Here is a 16,990-nt window from a genome sequence, read left to right as displayed (position 1 = left end):
TTCCTGTCCCTGAGTCTTAACCAGGACTTTAGAGTTTTGATGACTTAACCCCTGTTAAAGAGTGTGGGTCAGTTCCCACGCTAGAAAAGTCTGGCATTGGCGAGCCAGCAGAGGGGATAACAGAGTGGCAGCAACAGTGACAGAGCTGGAGGTGTCTCTGCAGAGGCTAGGGCAGGGCAGGACAGGGCAGAGAAGAGCTGGTCCCCTTATCCCTGCCCCGGACCTGGATGGGGCCAGCACATCAAAGCCTCCCCAACCTGTAGGGGAAGCGCACTCCCTTTTTGAGCTGTGGGGGTTGGGGTGGGTATGCTGGGGTGAACCCAGCCCTTCTGAGTGAGGGAGAGAAAGTCGGGTGTGCGGCGGGATTACAGAATGTGTGTTGGGCATCTACTATGTGACAGGGGCCATGCAAAGGGTTGTGCAGGTCAACAGGACCGTGAGACCATGAGAGGTCATGGAACTGTAGGCATTGGCAGCCCGGCACACGCAGCACATTGCTGGGCCTGTGCTGGCAGAGGCCGATAGCATGTTCGAGACTCAGAGGCAGGAGGGGCCCTGGCTGCTCAGGGGGCCTGGCAGTGCCGCCCGGGAAGTGGGCTCAAGCTGGTGTGATTCCTAGCAAAGATTCCCAGGCTTTCTCCCACTGCAGGCAGAGTGTATATCCCCTTCCCTGCTGACGCCGGGCTCCAGGGCCTGACTGTCGACCAGCGGGACGGCAGCGGAAGAGACTCACACAGAGCTCACGTGGCTGGCTTGGTTCCTGAGTTCCCAGTGACAGATGCCTGGAGAAAAGCAGGCCTCAGGCGGCCACTGCTCCTTCAGCCTGGGCTTCAGAACGAACACACGAGGAACAGGCCTGGGCCCAGCCTGGTCTGGAGGAAACTCTACTGGAACGCAGCCGCCGCAGAGTGGTGGGCGGAGCCAGAGATCAGACCCGCCTGCAGGCTCGCCAGGGCAGGAATGAAGACCTTCCCCAGGCAGTGACATGGCGGAGTTTTTTACCCAGCGTTACCTCTGCAGTCGCTAATACACTGCATCAAGAGGCTGGGCGGCTTCAGAAGTAGATGTGGCAGCTGAGAGGACTCAGGGGACGGGGTAAGGGCATGAAGCCTGCAAAGGGGCAGCAGTGAGAGGTGTGGACTGAGTGTGCAGGGTTCAAGGTGGAGGGGGTTCAAGGTGGAGGGGTTTTAAGGTGGAGGGGGCTCAGGGAGGCAGTGGAGAGGGTTCAAGGTGGAGGGGTTCAAGGAGTGGGTGGAGGGGTTCAAGGACTTGGAGGAGGGATTCCAGGTCACACGGAGGTGATGGAGGTGGACTGGCACTCGAGCCGGGCTGGGGAAGCCCACGGTGGTTCCAGAGGAGACGCCCTACCCCAGGGCACAGACCTCTTCCCTTATTACTGACTTTTCACCTAAGGTTCCTAAATTGCGGATTTAGCTTGTTCCTAAATTGCGGCAGCACCTGGGAAGGAAACTTTCCCTCAGAGGCGTCTGCAGGTGCCCCCAGCTCCTTACCAGAATCCTGAGTGCTCACTGGAGAGGCCAGCTCCCAGGACATGGGCTGAGTCGTTCCAGGCTCCAAGCTTTAACTTGGCCCTGGGTGCCTTGGCCCTGGACTTGCTCTGCATGGTCCCAACCAAGCGGTCCCCAGGGCCCCTGCCTCCTGGATCCCCAAGCTAAGGAGCCGCTGGGCTTAGAGGCAGCCATTGCTAAGAGGAAAGCAGGAAGGACCTGGAACTTCAAAGTGGCCTGTGGAGCCACATGGGGAAGAGAAGCCAGAAGGGATGCACTCGCATCATGGTCCGGGCAAGTATTTGGGGTCAGTGGGCTGGCCGAGGGTGGGAGGCTGCAGGGAGGCCTGCCTGGGGAAATGGCGTTGCTCTGTTAGGAGAAGCCTGGGGCTGGGGGAGGAGGGGAAGCAGCCTCTTTTATGAAGGGATCCAACCTGAACATCATTAATTCAACAAAAGCAACAACCAACACGGTGAAAGGGTTCCAAGTAGACACAGCGCACATCCCCATCAACATGTTAATGAGGGCTCATTAACTGCAAGTGAGCCCGGCACAGCCCGGGCGGCAGCCGCAGGGAGGACCTCTCTGGAACCTTCTGTCTGCCCCTGAGGACTTGAACAGGCGCCCAGCTGCTGGGACTCCCCTGCTGCCCAGCCTTCTGCTTAGGAACCCTGCGGGTCCCCTCCTGTTAGGCCTTATTGTTTCAGTGGGTTGGTTTCTGTGGGTGCTGGGGTCTGCACGGCTATTACGCGGGGGCACCCGTCACCACATAAAATCCGCGGGAACATTTGCTGAAGTGGCAGTAAGGAATTGAGACCCTTGTGAGCTGTTCAGGGCAGCCATTCCTGGGGCACGGCAGGGCCTGTAAGCCATGCCTCTTGCCAAGCCATGTCCCTGGGTGAGGGCAACATCTATTTAGAGGGGAAGAAGAAAGAACGCAGTCTTTCTGCCCTCTCCATTTAGATATTAGCCATAAGATTAACTGCACTCAAAGCACAACTGAACAAGAAACCGATACAGCCGGCACAGGCTGCCGTCTAATGGTTATTATTGCTATTAGCGCCATGAAACCTGTAATTGTCACAGGTGCACTCCAGAGGCTTTCGGGCAGCCTGGAAGGTGCTGGCAACGGCCACTCACAAGTAGGTTGGCAAAGCGGTGCTGCCAGGAGGCCCACAGAGCTGGCTTGGTGCTGGCTTCAGGTGAAGGAGGGAATTTTGCCGACCTCCCTGGGATTGTGCTCTGGCCTTCAAGGCCCCGGGGTGAGAGGAGGAGAGGGGACAGAGCCCTGCCCCAGCTCTGCCAACCCACAGCAACCCTCCATAGGGAACTGCCCACCGGTGCCTGGCTGGGTGACAGGAGGCATAAGGGCTGGCCCCACGGTGGCAAGGGCGCTGGTGCCATTTGCTCTCAGAGCTTTCTTGTGGCCCAGGCTGAGGCTGGCCTCTTGCTGAGGCCGTGCCTGTTCAGGCTCTCTCCTGCCTCACACGGGTCCCTTCCCTCACTCCACTCCTGGGACCCCTGTCCTTGGAAATCCCACCGAACAAGAATCCCCAGCTTGGGGGCTCCTTCTAGGGCGTCCCACTGAAGACACCTGCAGGTACCGCTCATGAGGTCGGTGATATGGTTTGGATCTGTGTCCCCACCCTAATCTCGTGTTGAATTGTAATCCCCGGTGTTGGAAGAGGGGGCCTGGTGGGAGGTGTCGGGTCATGTGTTGGGGGTATTTTCCCCCTTGCTGTTCGCGTGACAGTGAGTGAGTTCTCACGAGACCTGGTTGTTTAAAAGTGTGTAGCGTGAGGCCGGGCGCGGTGGCTCACGCCTGTAATCCCAGCACTGGGAGGCCGAGACGGGCGGATAACAAGGTCAGGAGATCGAGACCATCCTGGCTAACACGGTGAAACCCCGTCTCTACTAAAAAATACAAAAAACTAGCTGGGCAAGGTGGCGAGTGCCTGTAGTCCCAGCTACTTGGGAGGCTGAGGCAGGAGAATGGCGTAAACCCGGGAGGTGGAGCGTGCAGTGAGCTGAGATCCGGCCACTGCACCCCAGCCTGGGCGACAGAGTAAGACTCCGTCTCAAAAAGAAAAAAAAAAAAAAACCAAAACAGTGTGTAGTGTGTCCTCTCCCCTCGCTTCCTCCTGCTCCAGCCGTGTTGACGTGCCCTCTTTTGCTTTGCCTTCTGTCACGGTTGTAAGTTTCCTGAGGCCTCCCCAGCCGTGCTTCCTATACAACCTGCAGAACTGTGAGTCAATGAAACCCCTTTTCTTTATAAATTACCCAGTCTCAGGTATTTGTGTATAGCAGTGTGAGAGTGGACTGATACGGTCAGTCCTTGTAGGCATTTTCAAGTGGCAGCTCTCAGCTCCTCTTTCAGGTAGCAGGGCAGATGCTTTCTTAGGGAGAAGGATGATAACAGGAATCACACAGATAAGGGGTGGTGAGGCGCCATGGTGACGCCCCTGGACGGCTGCCCTTCATGGGTGCTGTCATCCTGCGCTGGGTTTGCGTCTGCCCCCTCCCTCCGAGGACCCAGTGTGGCAGAAGTTTGGTTTCTTTTTCCACCTGAGTGCAGTTTATTTTCATAATAATAAAAAGATCGAAGTCAATATAATTTTAATAGGCTCTACCAGGAAGATGTATTTAAATTGGTGATACAGATGGACTTCTTTTATGAGGCAAAATTCACATCATGTAACATGTAACCATTTTAAAGGGAACAATTCCGTGGCTTTCTGTACATTCACGATGTCATTAACCGTCACCTCTATCTAGTTCCAAAACTTATCACCCCGAATGGAAACCCCATCATTATTAAGCAGTCATTCCCCCTCCCCTCTCTCTCCATCCCCCGGCAGCCACCCATCTCCTTTCTGTCTGTGGACTTCCCTATCTGGACATTTCATCCAGTGGAATCATGCGACGTGTGGCCTTTTGGGTCTGCTGCATTCTTTCACTTAGTGTGATAGTTTCAGGTTCGCCCACATTGTAGCATGCATCAGTGCTTCATTCTGCTCCATGGCTGAATGAGACTCAGTTGTATGGATGGACCTCATTGTGTTTATCCATTTATTTGGTGATAGACACCCAGGTTGCTGCCACTGTTTGGCTATTGTGACTAATGCTGCTATGAGCATTTGTGCACAGATGATGTGTGCATGCCAGTTCAATTCTTTTTTTTTTTTTTTTTTTGAGATGGAGTCTCCTTCTGTTGCCCAGGTTGGGGTACAGTGGTGCCATCTTGGCTCACTGCAACCTCCGCCTCTCGGGTTCAAGTGATTCTCCTGCCTCAGCCCCCCAGGTAGCTGGAATTACAGGCACACACCATCACTGCTGGCTAATTTTTGTATTTTGAGTAGAGACAGGGTTTTACCATGTTGGCCAGGCTGGTCTCAAACTCCTGACCTCAGGTGATCCACCCACCTCATCCTCCCAAAGTACTGGGGTTATAGGTGTGAGCCACCGCGCCCAGCCTCAATTCTTTTAGGTACATAATAGGAGTGGCATTGATGGGTCATATGATAACTCTATGTTTAGTTTTATGAGGATCTGCAAGACTGCTTTCCAAAGTAGCTGCAATGTTTTACACCCCGCCAGCAGTGACGAGGGTTCTGATTTCTCCGTCTCCTCTGCAGCAGTTGTTATTTTCTAGTTTTTAATCATAGCCATGCTAGTGGGTATGCAGTGGTGCCTCATTGTGGCTTTGCTCTGCATTCTCCTGATGACTGAGGGCTCTGAGCACCTCCGTGTGCCCTCTGGGAGCTGTTGGGTTTGCTCCACTGTTTCTCTTTTCTCAGTGGCCTCTGCTTGCTCCTAACCCCAAGGACTTTGCTTTGACTCCCCTGGACCCTTAGGTGCCCACCACTGCCTGACGTCCTCAACCCCGACTGATTTAGTCGCATTTTCAGGAGGTGGTGCCTTCTTGCACCATCTACCCCTGGGGTTGGCTTGCTCAGGGTCTGATATCCACTCTGATTCCCAGCTTGTCCCATCGGCAGCCTGCAGTGTGTGCTTGGATAGGGTTTCCCCAGAAGACCTGAGATAAAGGTTGGGTGCAAGTAGTTTGTTGGGGGATGCAAAACCTGTTACTGGCAGGGGGAGGGGCATGGGACAGGGTGGGGAGGCAGCCCATCCAGGAAGATTATCTGGCCACCTGCTGGAGTGTGGCTCATGTCTTGGGGTTATTCCACCAGGAGGCAAAGGAGCTGGTTGTTCCCACACCAGCCCTACCAGCCTCTGAGGGCTGCTCCCTTGGTGTGTGAACACCCTGGTACTTCCAGCCTGCTGCCTGGGATGTGAGGTGGGGAGGATGGGGACCAAAGTGGCTCTAAAAGCCAGAGAAAGCCCTCAGACAAAGAAGCACAGGTGCTGGCATTCAGAAGACATCGTAAGAGCGAGGGGGGCCGGGCGCGGTGGCTCAAGCCTGTAATCCCAGCACTTTGGGAGGCCGAGACGGGTGGATCACGAGGTCAGGAGATCGAGACCATCCTGGCTAACCCGGTGAAACCCCGTCTCTACTTAAAAAAAATACAAAAAAACTAGCTGGGCGAGGTGGCAGGCGCCTGTAGTCCCAGCTACTTGGGAGGCTGAGGCAGGAGAATGGCGTAAACCCGGGAGGCGGAGCTTGCAGTGAGCTGAGATCTGGCCACTGCACTCCAGCCTGGGCGACAGAGCGAGACTCTGTCTCAAAAAAAAAAAAAAAAAAAAAAAAAAAGAGCGAGGGGACAGGACAGGCAAGCACAGCATCTGCTGCTCAGGGAAGCAGTTGCCAAAGACAGTGATGTGGGTGGAGCCACAGAAGGGACATGTTCTCGCCCCTATGCCATGAGCTTGAGGACGTGAATCCAGTGTGAGTCACTGCTGCCTCAGCCCTGCCCACTTGTGTCCAGGGGACCTTCTGCCTGAGCCCTGTCCAGGCCATGAGCCCAGAAGAGTCAGGTTTGGCTTGTACTAGTGTCTCAAATTCCTTTTGCAGCCCTAAGTCTCATGGGGTGAGATGTCATCGCTGGGTCAAAGCTGACCCAAGAGGCATTGGCCACATCTCTGTGGCCAAGCTCGTGGATGAGGGAGCCACACTGTCTGCTGTGGAATCCTCCTGCCAGGAGACTGGGCCCATCCTTTGACTTTTGTGCAGCCTGGGGATCCCAGGGGGAAATGTCTCCCTAGTGGGGTTCAGATGTTGACATATTGATGAGCTGAACTTGGAGGGGGCTGGAAGACAGCTTGCAAAAAGGGCAGTGGGACCACTGAAATAACATTCTCAGTGAGTGGGGGACATGGGATGCTGGTTAGAGCCACAACAGTGCTTGAGTGTGGCTGGATCAGTGCTTCTGGTTTCTCCGTGAGATTCCACTTGAACCCACATGGCCAAGCCCCATCCTGGGGTGCCCTGGGCTCCAAGGTGACAATTGAGTAAAACCAAAAATTCTGCATCACTAGAGGCCCATGCTCCACTGCTGGGGACTCTTGGAAAGTGTGGTGTACAAGGACAGGGAGGCAGACACCTGCCCTTCCCCCATAGAAGCCAGAGGGGCCCTGCTGCATGCCCCTTGTCAGGGACCCTCCTCTTATACCTGGGAGGATTAGGTACGGCCAAGGTCACCGCTAGAGCCTCTTGGAGTCACCTGGTTGCTGTCCCTCTCCGAATCTGTTCCCCCAGCTTTCTCCTTGATTTTTAGGAGCTTCCCACTATTCTTCTGATGAAACCACCTTTTATTTTTGGGTTCAGGTTCTCCCTCAGTCACTTGAATGACGTTGGGTGGATGGCATGGTCTCTCTTCTTCAGTTTTGCTAACTTGCGTCTGGGTGGGGGTTTCTTTTGGTTTGCCCTTCTTGGGGCTTGTTTGGTTTCTTGAAAACATAGCTTGATGTCTTTCATAAATTACAGGAAATTCTCAGTGGTTGCTTCTTCAGTTTTGCTCTTGCCCATGGGCTCTCTCCCTCCTGGAATTCTGCTTCATGCCAGCCCTTCTCACTGTGTCTGTGGGTCTCCTGTTCCGCTTCTGTTTTGTTGTTTTTTTTCCTTCTCTTCTGCCTTTGGATTCTCCAGGTTTCACTCTGCATATTTTCTGTGGACCTACTTTCCAGTTTACTCATTCTCTCTTCAGTTATGTCTAATCACTTTAAAACTTATCCACAGAGTCCTCTATTTCAGTCAGTACATTTTTCAGTTCTGAAATGTTTATTTATATGTTCTTTTTCAAGTATATGCAGTTTTAAAGTAATTCCAAGTTTTTGACTAATTTTTTTTCTCCTTGAGCACATTGTTTTAACACCTGTATGGGTGATTTCCAACATCTGTAGCTCCTGCAGGTCTGCTGATGCTGCTGACAGATTAGGCACCAGCCATTCTATCTGTTTTCTTCCCCAACCCATTCCCAACAACCACAATCACTCCCTGTGCTTCCTCTAGAAACATTTTCCAACTTCTATCTGTAGAACAGTGGAGAAGTCCCAGTTACAGATGCCACTCATCCCTCCCTGTGTGTTTTTCCCAGGACTGTGAGCAGGGCCCACTACCACTTGGCTGCAGTAGAGTCTGGTTTGACTGTGAGCTCCAGGAGGGATCCAAGGTGTGGATTGGGGGAGGACTGGAATCAGGCCCAGACAGCCCCATGACTCCTCTGTCTCTTGGCCTCACTGCAAGGTTGGTCTTTTGGTAGCACCCCAGGAATACCTGGAAGCTGGGATGTTTTGGGAGCAAGGTGAAGCCTAATTTCTTTTCCACCTTCCCATCCTTCTCAGATCCTTTCTGTCCTAACCTCTCCTCTTAGGGGGACTGAGTGGAAATACCAGCCACCCAGTGTGCTGGGCCAGAGCTACACGGCACCCTGGGTTTTTCTCTTCCAACCCCATGCCATCCCACCTACAGGTCCTGTTTGCTTTTCCTCTCAAACATTTCCAGAGCCCAAGCCCTTCTTACTATTTCCCTGCAGCAGTTGTGGTCTGCATCCCCCCATCCTTTCCACCTGGTGTTGGGTAAAGGGTGAAACCTCCTAAGTGCTGGTCCCACCCCACAGCTTAGCCCCCAAACAGCAGAGGCAGTGGCTGGGCTGCAGCTGCTCCAACCCTGATCCTCCTTCAGCACAGCCTGCTCCCGAGCCAGGTGTGGGTGTCTGGCTCTGTGACAGAGGGCCTGGCTTCTGCAGGATGCCCACACTACCACGTTCAGAGGCAGCAAGGACTGCCATGGGCCCAGCCCATCCTTGTGGGCTCCAGCCTGTGCCTGGGTTCCTCACTATCACCCACCTGCCACACTCCACCTGACATCACTGTCCCTTTCCCACGGTCTCCCTTGTGGACTTCAAGCTCCTCACAGAGATGGCTTAACCAGCTCCTCAATTGTGGTGCGACATCAAATCTCTGTCAAAAACTCCCTTCATATGTGTGCCTGTGTATGGTACATGTATGCATGCATATGCATGTGTATGAATATATATGCAATTGTATCTACATGTAATATGTATGCATGTGTATGTGTTTGTACCTATACATGCATTTGTCAATGTGTATATGCATGTGTACATGTATATGTGCATGCATATGTGTGTATATGTAAAAGTGCATATATCTGTGTAGAAATATGCATGTGTATTCATTCATGTTTGTATATACACATATGCACCTATGTACATTTATGTATATGTGTCCATCTATGTGTGTGCCTGTGTACGTGCATATGCATGCATCTATCAATGTGTATATGTGTTTATATGCATGTGTGTATATGTGCAAGTACATACATGTGTGAGTACATACTTGTAGATATATGTGTATCTGTATATGTGCCGTACACCTATGTATGTATCTGCATGTGTATAGGTACATGTGCATTTGTGTGTGTCTGTGTGTCTATGTGTGCATCTAGGCATGCACTGTGTGTAGGTGTATGTATGCATCCATGTGTGTCTGCATTTGCATATGCACGTGGGCATCTAGGCCTGTGTATACATGTGTGCAGGTGTCCATGCACTCTCCTGGGGTAGGCCTGTGTATGCGTGTGTGCAGGTGTCCTGGGGGCTCTGCTTTGCTCATGAATGCTGGTGGCTATGCCTGCCTGTCATTTAGGTCTCAACTCCAGTGTCCTCTGCTTAGGCCTCATGACAACATAAAGATGCCCAGCAGCCCCGTTCCGGCCAGTCACTTCCATCAGAAGTGACTTCTCTTCTCTGCAGAGCCCACACAGGCACTACAATGACATCATTACTTGTTTTGTTTGTGTGCTCTGCGTGTCTTCCACGGGGGCCCCACGACCCAGCAGGGCCTGGTGCTGGGAGGGGCCTCAGGCTGGCCCAGTGGGCATCTCCACTTGCCAGGGGAGATGTGTGGAGCCTTTGAGTGGTGGAGCAGTGGCTCTGGGGGCTGACCTGCCTCTGACTTGAGTCCATAGTCCCCAGACCTGTGCGGTGTCAGCCTGTTTGTGCTCCTCCGTGACTCAGGGCCCTGCCTCTCCCCTCCATGGAGGATGCACGCGGCCTGTCAGCATCCTCTGAAATGGCTCTCCGGATGCCACTGAGACAGAAGCAATTTCCAGGCCCCTAGTGAGGCTAGCACAGCTGTCTCGCCCAGGAAGCATGGCCATTTGTGTCTGCTTCATTCCCGAGGGGCCTCACATTGGGAACATGGCTCTGAGCCTGGCTGGAGGAGGGAGCTACGGGTGTGGGCTGGGCTACTGTCCCCCACCAACCCCCCTGCAGCCCCCATGGACACCCTGCTCTGCTCCTTCCTGGTGGGCTGAGAAGGCAGGCAAACACCGTGGGGGCAGCTGGAGCCTGCAGTTGGAGAGTTGGAGAGAGAAATACCTTTTCTTCCCTCCCTTCCCTGCCAGGAGGACCTCCTGGAGCCAGCTGCTCCGACTCCTGAAATAAATTAGCATTCAGAGGGTCTGGCAGCTGAGATGTTGCTCTTCTGCACAGAGAAGGAATACAGAAGCACCCGTGGAAGATTACTTTGTAGAAAAGCATGAAAGCTCTGGGAAAGGGCCTTGACTCTCCCGCTGCTAATAAATTTCAGCCGGTGCAGCAAGATACTAATGGGATGAGTGTGTGTGCGCGTGCACACGTGCGTCTTCTGGCGTTTCAGGGACTGAAGTGGCTCCTGCGGGGCTGGGGTGGGTGTGAGTCTTTGGCAGGCCGGGTGCCGAGCAGCTGGGGCCAGGCACGTGCCTGGCTGGGCTGCCCTGGATGACTCCTCTGCTGCCCGGACCTCTCTGGGTTCACAGCTCCAGTTTTAGTCTTCATCACCATTGATTTGTGTCTCAGGAACCTCCCAGGGATTTTCAGCTTGCAGAGATGGCTGGCGGTGGCAGGCGCCAACTGCCACCTTCACCCTGAAGGTGAAGGAAGCTGCTTGGTTTTGAGGCTGTGTTGAACCTGATTGCCGCTGAGAGTGGCCTTTCCTCCCCGCATGAAGAGACTGAGATTCCCTAAGTGCATCTGGAAGGGACAGCTGCCTCCTTATCCTTCAAATGCACCCCAGTCAGGAGGAGCCTGCTTTCCCTTGGGCTCCTGCTGGGCAGCACCTGTAACAAGGGACTTTGCCACCAACCCTGCCTCCCACTTGGTGACCTAACCCCATTGATTTCTCCCAATCTGCATCTGATGAGATGTGCACAGCGGTCAATACTCCAGCAGTCCTGCCAGTGAATGCAGAGGGAAGTGGGAGGATGGAGCCTGAACCCCCTGCCAGGATGACCAGCACATGGGCAGGCCTTGCCAGCTCATAGGAAAACTCACCCCTGTGGCTGGAGGCAGGACCCCAAACTCAGGACGGTGATGAGCCAGGGGCAGCCACAGCACAGGCTGTAGGAACCCAGTGGACCTGGCTGGATGTGGTCAATAATTCATATGGGCAGAGAAGTCACCTGCAGTCCCCAGAGCTTCTCCCCAGGAGCCCACTGGCCACTGTGACCCAAGTTTCTCTGGTCACCCTGAGTGTAGTGGTCCTGAGGATGGGGACAATGTTTGAATTCCCTCCTGGGGACCCACCAGATGAGCAAGTGGCTGCCACCGTCTTCCTCTGAGGGCACAAGCTGGCCCCATCTCACCTCTTGTCCAGGGTCTCTGGCAGCTGCCTGCTGGAAGGCTCCCGGCCATCTGGCTTCCACCTTCAGTCCCCTGGTGCCCTGGACCCTCCTCACCACCCAGCCTTGCTGCTGCACTGAGTCACGCAGTTTGTAGCCTCAGTGCCTCCACCTTTGTCCTGGGCAGCCAATAAATGTTTGTTGAATAACTGAGTGAATTTCTGGATGGCAGGGCCCCTACATGGCTTCCCCGGCCCCATGTGCATCTTGTCACTGTTTGATCTTCTTCACACCGGGCAGCGTTGGCCCAGGACCTCTGTGTGGGACACCGCCCTGGTTCTTTCCTCCGTTTGAAATCCTGCACATCCCTCAGAACCCTATTCAAATGTCACCTCCTCCAGGAAGCCTTCTGTGTGCCTCTAACTAAAAGTGATCCTTCCCTCCCTGGGCTCCTGGAACTTGGTGCTGTTTTGTAGCCTTTCCAGAAGGCCAGAAGCTTTCCCTGGAACCTGGGCCTGTCCATTGATTTCTGCATTGTCACCCTGCCTGGAGGGCAGGTGGGCAGGTCACAAGTATTCACTGCAACAATTAAAGGAAAGCATAAGTGGGGTGATCTTGTGCTCCCTGATGGTTAAGGAGGACCCAGCTCCATCTCAGCCTCCCAGGGACCCGCCAGCAGCCTGGGGTCCTGAGAAGCGCACATGCATCCAACCAGGCAGTGTGTCCTCAGCTTCCCCATTCCCTCCTTAGGTCCATCCAGCTGGGATTCTGAGACCTGATCCACCCCTATCCCGCAAGGTCCGTCAAGAATGAGGACCAGCTTTCCTGGGGTCCCCTCCAGCTGGAAAGAAGCCGTCTCCGATATGCTGTCTGCCTGGAAAGTGCCCCCGTGCTGAGCCCAGGTAAGCCAGGGCACCGTCATCCCGCACATCTGGAGACGAACTTCCTGAGGTGTGGGGGCCTGGGCTGAAGGAGGACCAGTGGCCTGTGGGCTGGCCAGATGATGGCATGCCCTCAAAATGGCAGCAGCTGGCTCAGTGACAGAGCAGGAACAAGAGCAGCTTGGTAGGGGGAAGGGAGAATCTGTCTTGGGGCATTTGCCAAGTCAGCAGAAAGAGTGTTTGGGATCAGAGGGGAGGAGGTGGAGGGGAGTGAGTCCCCAGGCCAGCGTGTGTGCATTGGACAGCACAGCTGCAGTTGGCTGGAGCTCGCTGCTGCTCCTCTCACTCAGGTGCCCCTCCCTGCTCAGGTGCTCCTCCCTGCTCAGGTGCCCCTCCCTGCTCAGGTGCCCCTCCCTGCTCAGGTGCTCCTCCCACTCAGGTACTCCTCCCACTCAGGTGCTCCTCCCACTCAGGTACTCCTCCCACTCAGGTGCTCCTCCCTGCTCAAATGCTCCTCCCTGCTCAAATGCTCCTTCCTGCTCAAATGCTCCTTCCTGCTTAGGTGCTTTTCCCAATCAGGCTGATCCACCCTCTCAGGTGTTCCCACTGCTTAGATGTTCCTCCCTGCTCAGGTGCTCCTTCTCAGGCAGCAGAGAATTCAGACATTACAGTTGTCCCTCTCTAAGCATGACAGCTGCTGCCTTTTCTTTCTTGCTAAGTAGAAATAATGGGCAGTTGTCCCTTGTGGCCTCATCAAGGGGTCTCTTTTTGAGAGAAAGATGGATTTTGAAATTCCCTCAATTTCTGTCCCAGGTGGCAGGTGACTATTTACAATAACGCTGCTGTGTTGGTGTTTGGAAGCTAAGTCTCAAATCTGACCTGATCTCTCTGTCTCCTTTCCTTCGGGTACCCACTGCTGGTCTGTGCCTGCTGCATGCCTTTCAGAAGCAGGGGCACTGGCAGGACCGTAGGGGCCATCTCTCCATGGTCTCCCGGCCTCCAGCCTTGTTCCCTACATCATGCCCCGCACTGCACTAGGCAGGTGTGTTTAGCATGGGAACCTGCTCGTGCCTCTCCCCCGTTATAACCAGCCACCAGTGCTCCTGGTTGCCCAGGACTGTCTCTATGCTGCCAGGCACAGCTGGCAGGTTCCAGGTCTGTGGGCCAGGTCTGATTCTTCAACGCCCCTAAGCACTGGCCCTGAGTGTGTCTCCTCCAGCCTCTGTGCCTTTGCTCATGCTGTGCCCTCTGCCTGGACTGCCCTCTCTTCTTCTCTGCCCCTTGCTCATGGTGCATATCTTTCAAGACCAAGCTGAGGACTCACCTCACCCAAGAAGCATTTCCTGAGCTTCTGGTTGGGCCAAGTGTCCGGGGGCCTCGTCTTCCCACCCATGGCCCATCTGTCTTCATTTATCTCGTCAGCATCCTGAGGCCAAAGGCTGTGTTTTATTCCTGTCTGTACCACGAGCTCCTGGCACATATCTGCTCTCCACAGAAGCTTGCCGCACTGACCCAGGGAGGCTGAGCGGAGCCGTTGTCCAGCAGCGAGAGCGTGTGGCTGTGTCCCATGTTAGTGTCGGCTGTGAGGAGCAGGCATGGGAATGGCCCACACCATGAGGCCTCCCTCTGAAACAGATGCCTTGACCCAGTTCACCAGGCCAGAGGTCACCCTGGGGCTTGGGCAGGAGGTGTATCAGTCAGTCCTGTTAACTGCTGTGACAAGCAGTCCTCACCCCCTGCAGTGTAGCACACCACACGCACGCTTGTTCTCTTCTCACAGTGTCCTTCACAAGAGAGGCTCAGCTGCGCCTCCTCCTGTGACAGTGTCCTCTCCAAGACGGGGATGTGGCCCCTCATCCTGGAAGAGACACCACACCTTTTCAATTCCACTCGTTTGGCTAGAACCAGACACGTAGCTCCGTCCCCATGCAGTGGGGGTGGAGTCTGATATGGTGTGGCTGTGTCCCCGCCCAAATCTCATCTTGAATTGTAGCTCCCATAATTCCCATGTGTTGTGGGAGGAGCCCAGTGGGAGATAATTGAACCATGGGGGCGGTTTCCCCCATGCTGTTCTCATGGTAGAGAATAAGTCTTGCGAGATCCAATGGTTTTATGAGGAGAAACTCCTTTTTCTTGGCTCTTATTCTCTTTCTGTCTCTTTTCTTTTTTTTTTGTTGAGATGGAGTTTTGCTCTCATTGCCCAGGCTGGAGTGCAGTGGCGTGATCTCACTGCAACCTCTGCCTCCCTGGTTCAAGTGATTCTCTTGCCTCAGCCTCCTGAGTAGCTGAGATTACAGGCGTCCGCCACTGTGCCCGGCTAATTTTTCGTATTTTTAGTAGAGACAGGGTTTCACCATGCTTGCCAGGCTGGTCTCGAACTCCCAACCTCAGGTGATTTACCTGTCTCAGCCTTCCAAAGTGCTGGGATTACAGGCGTGAGCCACCACACTCAGCCTCATTCTCTCTTTTCTGCCACCATGTCAAGCGTGTCTGTCACCCTCCACCAGGATCGTGATGCCTCCACAGCTACGTGGAACGTTGAGTCCATTAAACTTATTTTTCTTGATAAAGCACCCAGCCTCGGCTATGTCTTTATCAGCAGCATGAAAACGGACGAACACGGGCGAGGAGTGCAGTTCCCCCTGGTTACCCACCTTGGGGGCCAGGGAGCCCCATGTCTTTTGGGGCCAGCTTGTTGTCCCTGCCACAGGGCTTTGGGACCAGCTATGTGGCCTTGGGCACATTACCTGGTAGCTCTGTGCCCCGAATTTCCTGACTTTAAATGGACACGATCCACCTCCTGTGGAGATTAATGCGATCTCATCAGTAAACAGCCTCTCGCGGCCAGGCACCTGTTACCTATTCAGCCTTTGATAGTTACTCTGAGTCTGCAGTGATGAGCGCTCCTGGGGATGTAATTTGGATAAAGCAGCAGCAATGGCCCCCTGAACTGCTGACCCTCCAGTCCCTCGTCCTGGGGAGAGCTTCTTTTTACTGCCATTTATTTTTTCTTTTTCTTTTTTGTTGAGATGGAGTCTCGCTTTGTCGCCCAGGCTGGAGTGCCGTGACATGATCTCAGCTCACTGCAACCTCCGCCTCCCGGATTCAAGCGATTCTCCTGCCTCAGCCTCCTGAGTAGCTGGGATTAAAGGCATGTACCACCACACCTGGCTGATTTTTATTTTATTTTATTTTTATTATATTTTTTTAGTAGAGACGGGGTTTTACCATGTTGGCCAGGCTGATCTCGAACTCCTGACCTCAGGTGATCTACCCGTCTTGGCCTTCCAAAGTGCTGGGATTATAGGCATGAGCCACCATGCCTGGCCCTTTTCCTACCACTTCTGAAGTCTGGGGCTGGCAGCCAGAGCCTTCACGTGAGCCACTGTTGGCCTTGTGCACACACTTGGCGTTGATCCTGTGGGGCTGTGGAGCAGCCGCTTTTTATGCCCTTGCAACTGTGCAGAGTCCTCAAATAACACATCCCAAAGCCTGTCAGAGCCAGAGGCACAAGGCCTTACTTATACTTGGGCAAAGAGAGGCCAGGGGTCTTGCCCAAGTCACTGGCAAAGCCGCAGCTCGGACCCCAGCGTCGGTTTCCAGGCCCCTCCTAGGTTTCCTGCAGCTCAGACCCCAACGACGGTTTCCAGGCCCCTCCTCTCTGCTCCACTTCACTCCAGGCCCCTCCCAGGTAAGGAGGCTTTGTGCAGCTCAGGCCCCATCTCGGTGAGATGATAAAAGTTTGTGTAGAATGTGTCCCGTGTGCTCTTCTGGCAAATGCTATTGGAAAATGACAAGTAAGAGAGATAAAAGGAGGATATAAAAGGGACATAAAAATTCTGATAGTCTCGAGAGCTCAGGGCAAATCTTGCTGCTGCTTGCCGATTGAAAGAGTGAAGCAGAGATCTGGTGGGTGGGTGGGGGACTTGCACAGGGCCCCGTCTAACCTGATGTTTGTTCACCTGAAGACTCAGATATCTGAATCGGAATGCCGGATCAAGGAGTGTCAGGATTTCCCAGCCACAAGATGGAAGAAACCCCAGTGTCCATAGACAGATGGGTGGTTAAACAAAATGTGATCCTTCCAGAAAATAATAGAATTCAGCCTTAAAAATGGAAGGAAATTCTGACACATGCTCTAACGTGGATGAGCCCTGCGGACATTATGCTGAGTGAAATAAGCCAGTTGCGAAAGGACAAATCCTACGTGATTCCACTTATAGAAGGTCCCTCCTTGCAGACAGGGGAGAACGGTGGTCTCCAGGGACTGGGGGGAGGAGGGAGTGAGAGGTGTCGTCTAATGGGGACAGAGTTTTAGTTTGGGAAGATGGAAGAGTTCTATGGACAGGTGGTGGCTACACCACAATGGCCAGGTAATGCCACTGAACCATGCACTAACAAATGGAGAGAATTGGCCAGGCACGGTGCCTCACACCTATAATCCCAGCACTTTGGGAGGCCAAGGCGAGTGGATCACCTGAGGTCAGGAGTTCGAGACCAGGCTGGCCAACAGGGTGAAACCCTGTCTCTACTAAAAATACAAAAATTAGCCATGCATGGTGGCACGCGCCTGTAGTCCC

The 16,990-nt window shown here is 53.9% G+C and overlaps 1 long non-coding RNA gene across 4 annotated transcripts in view; it reads left to right on the top strand.

Moving 5' to 3' along the window:
- The first annotated feature begins 611 nt into the window (after positions 1 to 611).
- LOC105469258 (uncharacterized) overlaps positions 612 to 16,990 on the top strand; it is a 46,163-nt gene continuing 29,784 nt past the window's right edge. For 3 of the 4 annotated variants that reach the window (XR_979882.2, XR_011615221.1, XR_011615220.1), the window contains exons 1-3: positions 612 to 1,095; positions 8,006 to 8,154; positions 12,280 to 12,431. This is a non-coding gene — a long non-coding RNA (uncharacterized lncRNA). Of the gene's footprint in view, positions 1,096 to 8,005; positions 8,155 to 12,279; positions 12,432 to 13,832; positions 14,822 to 16,990 lie in introns of those variants that run through there. The other variant, XR_979881.2, reaches the window with a different exon arrangement.

The sequence above is a fragment of the Macaca nemestrina genome, chromosome 17 (genome assembly GCF_043159975.1).
Source record: "Macaca nemestrina isolate mMacNem1 chromosome 17, mMacNem.hap1, whole genome shotgun sequence".
Lineage (NCBI taxonomy): Eukaryota > Metazoa > Chordata > Mammalia > Primates > Cercopithecidae > Macaca > Macaca nemestrina.
The sequence above is the reverse complement of the archived record's forward strand: the minus strand, read 5'-3'. Positions and strand labels throughout refer to the sequence as shown.